Here is an 8,971-nt window from a genome sequence, read left to right on the forward strand (position 1 = left end):
ATCAGTTTCCTCATCTGTAAAATGAGAAGTTCATATTAAATGATGTCTAAGGTCTTTCCCAAGTGTCATGGTATCCATTTGTTAAAGGAGAGAGGTTAAGTAAATGACTGTCCAAAAATCCCATGGAAGGTAAGTGGTAGAGCCATGACCAAATCTAGTGCTCTTTCTCACAATGCACTCTCTAAACCTTGCTGATCATATCTGATAAGTTTGGGTAACAGAAAAAAAGGATGTCTGCAGTGAATTCATTCTAAAACTAAAACCAAAATGAACCCATAATACAAATTATCTTTAAGTCTAGTCCAGATTCTCCCACTGCCCAAGCTACTCCTTGGTGGTAAATTTGGAACCCTGGAATAGTGCATCTACATGTTTGAACCCTTGTTGTTGTTTGTTCTTCATTTTCTTTCTTTTTTTGTCTTCATCTGTTTTTTATGTTCACACAAAAGCCCACATGCTTTCTGCCCTTTACCAAATGAAAACTTCTACGAGAGTAAATGACCCCTAAGCCCCATTGTTGTTAAGGTGCCTGAAAATGTTCCTCCATAGCTGGAAGTCATTGAACATCATTCCATGTCAGGGAGGAGCCACTTGAGTGTCCCTGCTTGAGAGATCCCTGGGATGCCCCATGTTTGGAGGCAACTCTTGGTTTAGTAAGAAATGCTGGTCCAGGACATGCTTTATCAGACTGCACTGCCAGGCTGTGACCAGTTCAGAATGGGATCCTGTTAGATGTGTCTCTGTCAAGCCCCTTGGACTTCAGGAGGACATGATGCTCAGCTCTTTGTACCCAGGACTGTTCCAGATTTCCTGGGGTCTGGATCTTAAAGCCAGTGGCAGGCACATCTGCTCACTGCTACTGCCACCACCATCATTATCTCCCCACCACAAAGCCAGGCTGGTCCTCTTCTTCCTCCTCTTCCACCACCTCTGCTTCACTGCCACTGGATGGATGCTCTTGAGAATGGACAGAGCCTTCCTTCAGCTTCTGCTGCTCCTGCTTAGCCTTCTTAGCCTTCTTAGCCTGTAACTTCTTTTCTTTAAACTTTGCTTCTTCCAACGTTTTGCAGTTTGCTCCTCTGCCATCATCTTATTCCTCTGCAATTTCTCCTGGGACTCAGCATCTATTTTTTGCTTCTCAGCCATGGCATCCATGAAGTCTTGACTCTGATACTCCCTCCACCAAAGATGCCTGTAGACATAAAATTCCCCATTGCCAACACCAGCGCTTGAACTGATAATATGTCTGACAAATTCAGGAGGAGGACTTGGAACTCATTCATTTATTTTCTCTGGAATAGGAACAATTTTGTCTGGGTTCTTCATGGGCTGCTCCAGCTTGAGCCACTGCTCCTCAGCCACATTCTTGGGGATCATGGGTGGCTGTGGCTCCTTTTTGGGCCCCAGTGCCCACACTGACGATGATAGCAAGCTCTCCATGGCTAGGGTGGTCCTCTTCCTCCCTCAGAGCCTGTCTGTCCTTACTTTTCAATAACGACATCACCGGTGATAGCTTAACTTGTGTGTGAATTGTATTTAAGTGAGACAGTTACACAAAATCATCAGCCTTACTCTCTGTTCCAGTCATCAAAGTCTAGTGGCAAGACAAAAGTCAGAATGACTGATGGTTGTCTGGGATGCAGTAGAATACCTTAACATCTTTAATGTCTTACCAAGGTCTAAGTTCTCCACAGTGCTTCCTTTAGCTGCCTTTGTGGCCATTGGAACAAGTTGTTCTCGTTTATCCATGCCACTGGGAGAAGTCTTCACATGCCTGGAGTAGGCATCCCCCTAACTCACCAATGGATTTAAGCCTATCGGCTACCCTCAACCTGCTTTAGCCCATCTGCCCAGATGGTTTACCAGGGTTTGGTTGCTGTGTAAATATTTCATTACTTTTCAGAAGAATACGGAAATATAGGTCAAATAATTGCATTTTTAAGCTACAGCTTCTTGGAGCTTGGGTAACCAGATGTGGGTGAGCAGCCCTGAAAAGGGCTTGGCAAGCCCTCATACCAGAGGTTCAGTTCTCCATGAACACCTCATACACCCTATGATACTTGTGAAAGTGGCTTTTTAAAAATGCTGGTCCGAACAGCAATTTAACACATCTAAAATAGAACTCATTATCTTTTCCTCCCAACCCACTACTGTGATTAACTTAACTTGCTTACTATTTCCACTCCTCCAGCTCAGTGTCATTCTCAACTCCTTATTCTACCTAACTCCATATATTCACTCAGGTACCAAATCTTGCCATTTTTACCTCCACAACATTTGTTGCAATTGATCCCTTCCTCTAGTTACATGATCATCACCTTAGTTCAGGCTCTCATTACTTCTAGCATAGGTTGTTGCAATTGATTCCTATTTGGTCTCCTTGCCTCAAATCTCTCCCCATTGCAGTCCAACCTCAACATTGGCAACCAAAGTGATTTGCCGGAAGGTCAGATTTCGTCATTTCTCAACTCAGTAAATCCCAATGGTTCGCTCTTGCCTCTAGATTAAAATGTAAAATCCTCTTTAGCTTTTACAGCCCTTCACAGCCTGTCTCCAACCTAACTTTTCAAGCTCATTGTGCATGCTTCACTTTGTCATGCAGCCAAACTGACCTTCCTCTCTATTCCTCACACAAAGAATTCTAGCTTTATTTCTTTGCTTTTATGCTGGCTCTCCCTTATGCCTGGAACACATTCCCTTTTCACCTCCACCCCATAGAATCCCTTTCTCCCTTCAAGACACAGCTCAAACACCACTTTTTTGGTGATTTTTCTGATTCCCCCAACTCCCAGTTCCTTTTTCACTAACTAACTTATATTTAATTACTTTATATTTGTGTGTTTATTATCTTTATGTTTCTTCTTTATATATTTGCACATGTATTCCTTGTCTCCCCTGGTAAGAGTTCCTTGATAGTAGAGATTGTTTCATTCTTTATATTTATATCGACATTTTTCCTTAAAAGTAAACAAGTTTATTTATGTTTTTCATTTATTCATCCATCCATTTATTTATTTTCCTGTGGGAAGGGAACAAAACAACAAAAACACAATATGCCAACAACTCTTAAAGATCAGGAAAATATAACTCTTAAATACTTAGGGCTGTTTAAATTCTGACAGATATCACAGTGCATAGCCAAGTCTACAAATTATATTTTGTCCACTCAGCTGAAAAGGCTTGTCAGTCTGCAAAGGAGGCCAGCAGCACGGTGTAGCAGTTGGATATTTATAGCACCTAGCACAGTGACTGGCATATAGTAGGTGCTAAATAGATGTTTATTGATAGATTGATTGCTCTCACGTGGTTCTATTCCTATCTATCTGACTGTTCCATCTCAAACTCCTTTGTGGCTCCTCATATGTGTACCAGTTGTGTAATAATAATAATAACATGTAATGTAATATATAATATTATACTCTATAGTATCGAATGCCCCCTACTTCCCAAGACTCTTTCTAGCATCCTCTCTCTTTTTTTGTACTCTCTTGGTGATCTCACCAGTTCCTTTGAGTTCACTATCAATTTTGGGATAAAATATTGATTTCTCTGTCATCTAAAGCCTTGTGTGAGTTCACTTCGGCCTATATTTCCAGATAGCTCATGTTACTCTCCTCATATACTCTGTAGACCACTCCGACTTCCATTCTGTATATATAACATTCTGTCTGCCACCTTTATGCATTGTATCAGACTCTTCCCCCAGGTCTGGAAACTTCTCCCTCCTCCCCTTTCCCTTTTAGATCTGATAGTTTCTTTCACTGTTCAGATCAGGTACAGGGGCTGTTATATGAGGGTCTGCTACTTCCATAGAGTGAGGTTTGAATGCTTAAATCGTAAAGATCACCTCAGCAAGACTGTGAATCTGGTACCTTCATGAGCAGTTCAAGGTCCTCCCTTTGGGATTGTCATACTTGGCAAGGAAAGCATGTCCCTGTATGCACAGAGGCTGGTTGAAACATTTATATTGAAAAGTGCCTCAGTAAAAGGGAGTCATTTTTCTAGCATTACAGCATGCCACTTAGAAGTGACCTAGAGTCCAATCTAGTCATAGGATCATAAATTTAAAGTTGGAAGGGAACTTAAAGGCCACTGAGTCCCACCTCTTTCATTTCACAGATAAGGAAACAGTTTGAGAGCAGTTATGTGAATTGCCCAGGGTCACAGAGTCAGTATATGAGGTGAATTTCAACTCAAGTCTTCCAGCCTGTAAATCTACAATTCTAGGCATTTATGCTTCTAGATGTCTCTAGGCAGTTCCAAGTTCCTTATTGTGGAGATGGGGAAACTGAGTTTCAGGGAAGTCAAGAGACTTGTTCAAAGGAACATAAATAGTAAGAGACAAAGTTTCAATCTAGGACCCTTGACTTCAGAGATGGTATATACCCATCGTATCACAGTACCTCTGTCCATCACTAGAACTGTGAGACACAGTATGAAGGCTCTAATTCCTATGAGATCAGATAAATTTTTAATGTTTTTTTTTCATTCTCTCTCCTTCTCTACTTGTAGAGATACAGGGAAAGTAGTGCTCTGGAGTCAAAGAGTATCCCAGGGTCTTGGTGTCAACTGATAGTCATAAACATAGAGCATAAAATGAATTCTGGATTTTGCTTGATGAGTTCATGCCTCTGGTCTGCTTCTTCCTCGGTACTTTTCAATCAGGTTCCCTTGACAGTGTCTCGACACTCTCTGATTCTTGTCCAAAGTTGTGACTCAGAACTCTTAACTTGGTGCCCCACCCACTTGGCCCTGATACTAAGGAATCAGCAGGTGAGAATAACAGACTCAGGGGAGACCTCATGGAGGGGAACTCTCATGTTTAGGACTATAAATGACATCAGAAAATTTCCATTATGGCATTTGGATGACTAACAGTTACTGACTCAAGGATTTTTGTTATTTATTTTGCTTACAAGAATCTTCTTTTGTAACACTATGAACTATGTGCTTTGAAGTGTTGAATTGGTGCCAATGTCCTGGGTAATCTCATTTTTGTTTTTGTTTTTAAATGTACTGGTTGTTAAAGGAAGGAAAGCTATTTGCCTTGTCATTAACAATGATAGATCACACAATCACAGATTTCAGAGGTGGCCATGTAGTCCCACCCATCTAGTTCAAGTTCAGCCCAAAAATAATCTTCACTGGAAGCAAATGGAATGGGAGCAAATGGAAGCAAAATATCAGGGTCTTAGATTTATAGTTAATTGAAATAAAATAATACATATAGCTTGAAATTCTTAGTTCTCTAGTATTTAAAAGCTGCTAATTATTAATTAAATCAAAAGAGTCTTTGAGGAAATGAGCCAACAGCTCCTGAAGGGCCTTTTGCAGGACATCCTTTTGTCCCTTTTCTGCTGCCCTCACAAAGTCTCCTTAGGCATGATACAGCTTTCTGCTCGGCTCTTTGTCCAGTTCTGATACTATCTTTCTTCAGTGTGTTGTGTTTGTCCTTGGCTCTCTGTGAAGTCCCTGCCATCAGCTGTTCCACATATAGCACTAGGACACTCACGGGAAATTTGAAATCTGACATTTTAAGTTAATGATGTTGAAGAGTAAGGGAGGGAAGAGACAGAAGCTATTTTCTAAACAACCCTCTCCATGTAATTCCCTTTTAGGGTTTTACTTAGAACTATTCTCCTGTTTAGGCTAGTCAAAGACCTTTGAATACTGGTTTCTGAAATAGTTTAATATTTATACAGGATCCACAGGACATTATTTAGTTCCTTCAACCATTTCCAACATGCCTCCAGGGCAGCATCTCTCCATTTTATCCAATGGTTTTAATTCATTAGAAATTGATCAAGACTTCATGAACCTAATCTAATTCAATAGAGATTCAATAGATATATCTAGGACTTTATGCTTCTGACTGATTAATTCAAACAATAAATCTAGGCCCTCTATAGGGATTCAGGTAGGAATAAGGAACACTTCTTTTACAATCATAGCAAAGCAAGCAAAAAAGCCATACTGAGTTTTATGCTAATAAAAATTTTTTTAAAAATGATTAGGAAATATGATGAACCCAGTCAAGAATATTGAATATTTCTCATTTGGATCTTTATTTCTATAAAATTTATACTTGTGCTTATGATAGCTTTGTGTGTTTCTGTTGATTACCTCCCAAAGATTTAAGATGCTTTGCTGTTATTGTAAATCTCACTTCCCTTCCTATCCAATTTCCTCTTTTTAGCATGTGTGATTATATTGTGTACCTATTTTGTATATTGTCAATATTTTGATGTATTCATGATCTCAGTTAAAGTCTTTTTGTTAGTGATTCTCTTGTTTTTTCTATGTTACTCGACATATGGTTTCCAAAGTGGTAGAGTTTTGTTTTTGCCTCATATTTACAAATTCTTAATTTATTTATTTTTTGTTTTGTCATTATAATGAACATTTTGAATACTAGGTCAATGAATAATAGTGGATATCCTTACTTCTCACCAAACCTTAGTGAATATGTTTACAATGTTGTTCCATTACAGATAATGCTACCTGTTGCCTTCGATAGACGTATTTTATGATATCATAAGATCTTAGAACTATAGATTTAGAGGTAGAAGAAACCTTAAAGATATCTAATTCAATGCCCTCTTTTTTACAAGTAAGCAAAATTAATTTAATAAGAAATTGAATATAATGTGAAAGATGATTTCATTCTTGTGCTATAATAGTGTTCTTAAAACCAAAATTTGTATTGAATTTTATTATTAATGGATTTTTAGGCATCTATTGGTATATTAATGTTTTACTAATTGTAATTAACATGATTCATTACATCACTATAACTAATTTTTAAACACTGATATTCTTCATAGAAAAGTAACTTGGTCATAATGAATACAAAAATACACATATACATAGCTAAACACATTTCTGTAGTTTCTTTTATAGTATTTTATTTAACATTTTTATATCAATATCCATTACTTATAGGTCTCTATATTATCCTTCTCTGATCTTTATATGAGGATGATATTTTTTCCTTGTAGAAAAAATATGATAAAGTATAGTCTTTCTCTTTTTGGGATAGCAGTTTTTGTAATAAGAGTGTTAGTTGTTCTTTAAATTTTTTGATAAAATTCACTCCTAAATCCATTTGGCCTGCAGTTGACCAGGATCTCCCCTACCTTCAGATTTATCTATAACTAGCTCAGTTTATTTTCCCAACCTTGAGTTATTTAGGTGAATTATTTCTTGCTTTGATGATGTAAATATGTTATATTTTTGGGAAATGTTTCTGTATTTCATTTACTATTTAGTTTTGTTAGTATATAATAATTTGTAATAGTTTTCTCTTATTTCTTCTCCATTTGTTATTTACCTGTTATTTTGGTAATTTAGATTTTTTTCCTTTAAATTGAATTAATCAGCAATTTTTCCACCTATTGATCTTTGTAAGTCAGCCACTCAAATCATTTCTTGATTTAATTGCTTTAAAATTTTTACTTTAATTTAACATTTTTTTCCTTTGATATTGTTTTGCTTTATTAACATGTTGTTTTTCTAATTCTCAAAGTTTATGTTGAATTAGCCATTTCTTTTTAGCTTTTGTTAGTCTAAGTATTTATGGATGTAAATTTGTTTTTATCCATATTTTAGTATATTTTGGTATGCAATATCATTAATGTCTTAATCTGTAATATCGTATTTCAAATTATTTCTATTATTTGCTCTTTGACCTATTCATTATTTAGGACATTATTTTCTTGTCTCCATTTTTGTTTATATATTTTAATCCTAGTTCCTGAACTGATTACTATTTTTATTACAGTATATTATATAAAGAGTCTGATTAATATCTGCTTTTCTGCATTTCTTTTTGAGTTATTTATTCCCTATGACAGGAGTTCTTAACCTTTTTTATGTCGTGAATCCCTTTGGCAGTCTGGTATATATTATGGACTCCTCAGAATAATATTTTTTAAATTCATAAAACAAAATGCGTATGACTATGAGCCAAACCATTTATTCAGAAGTAAATGGGTAGTTTTTTCCCCTATACAAGTTTAGAGAGCCCCTGAAATTTATCCATATGTGCCTAAGGGATCTAAGGACATTCAGGAACTGTGCCCTGAATGTGTTGACTTTTGTAAAGATGCTATATTTTCTTACCTCCGATGACAATGATAAAAAAAAATACTCCCTAAAATTATCTTGCAATTCTCTTCACTTATCTATCAAATCCAATTTTCTAATATTCTTTTGAAATTTATTATTTCTGGAGAGGATTCTGGGAAGATGGCGGAGTAGGTCAGAAAATCCCAAGCTCTCAAGATTTCCCCCCAACAAAAGAGTTAAAATAGCACCTTAGGACAAACAAGGTATGGGTGGAGACAAAGAAGAACAGGGGCACAACCACCTTCTTCCTGGGACAATTTGAGAAGATTGGAAGAAAAATCCAGGGATGAGATTTGGTCCCATGAAGAGTAAACACCTCTGCTTAGTGGCAAGCCCTGGAGTTAGTTGGTTTGAGAGGCTGCCTTGGCCCCAGGCACAGGAACTTTTCAACCTGGGATAGTGAGGGGAGTTGGGTGTCTGAGCCCAGGAAGATTGAGGGAACCTTTGCTGATGAGGAACGCCAGACCCAGCTGTGCTGCAAAGAGTGGCGGAGGTGAGAAGAAACTACCACATACTTTGTGAGAGCGGAAGCAGTGGGGCAGAAATCCCCTAGTTGTGGGCACTTATAGGAGGTTGGAGGTGTGGCTTTGGTTCCAGACTAGAGGGGAGAACTGAAGATCTGGGCCAAGAGGCGCCATTTCCCATACCCCAGGGCTAGAGCTGATTTCAAAAATCAAGCTATTACCACAAAAAAATGCACAGGCAAAGGAGAAAGAACCCAACCATAGAAACCTATTATGGGTATAGAGATGACTGGAGTTCATCTTTAGCAAAGGATATTGAAGTAAAGGAACTGGCAAAGAGTAATGCCAAGTGGTCACCTGCCCAAAAAGAATTTATAGAA

The 8,971-nt window shown here is 37.7% G+C and overlaps 1 pseudogene; it reads right to left on the reverse strand.

Annotated features, from left to right (window-relative positions):
* Window positions 1-874: 874 nt before the first annotated feature.
* LOC118856123 lies at window positions 875-1,440 on the reverse strand (annotated as a pseudogene).
* Between the last annotated feature and the right edge of the window lie 7,531 nt (window positions 1,441-8,971).

This window comes from Trichosurus vulpecula, chromosome 7 (genome assembly GCF_011100635.1).
Source record: "Trichosurus vulpecula isolate mTriVul1 chromosome 7, mTriVul1.pri, whole genome shotgun sequence".
Classification (NCBI taxonomy): domain Eukaryota; kingdom Metazoa; phylum Chordata; class Mammalia; order Diprotodontia; family Phalangeridae; genus Trichosurus; species Trichosurus vulpecula.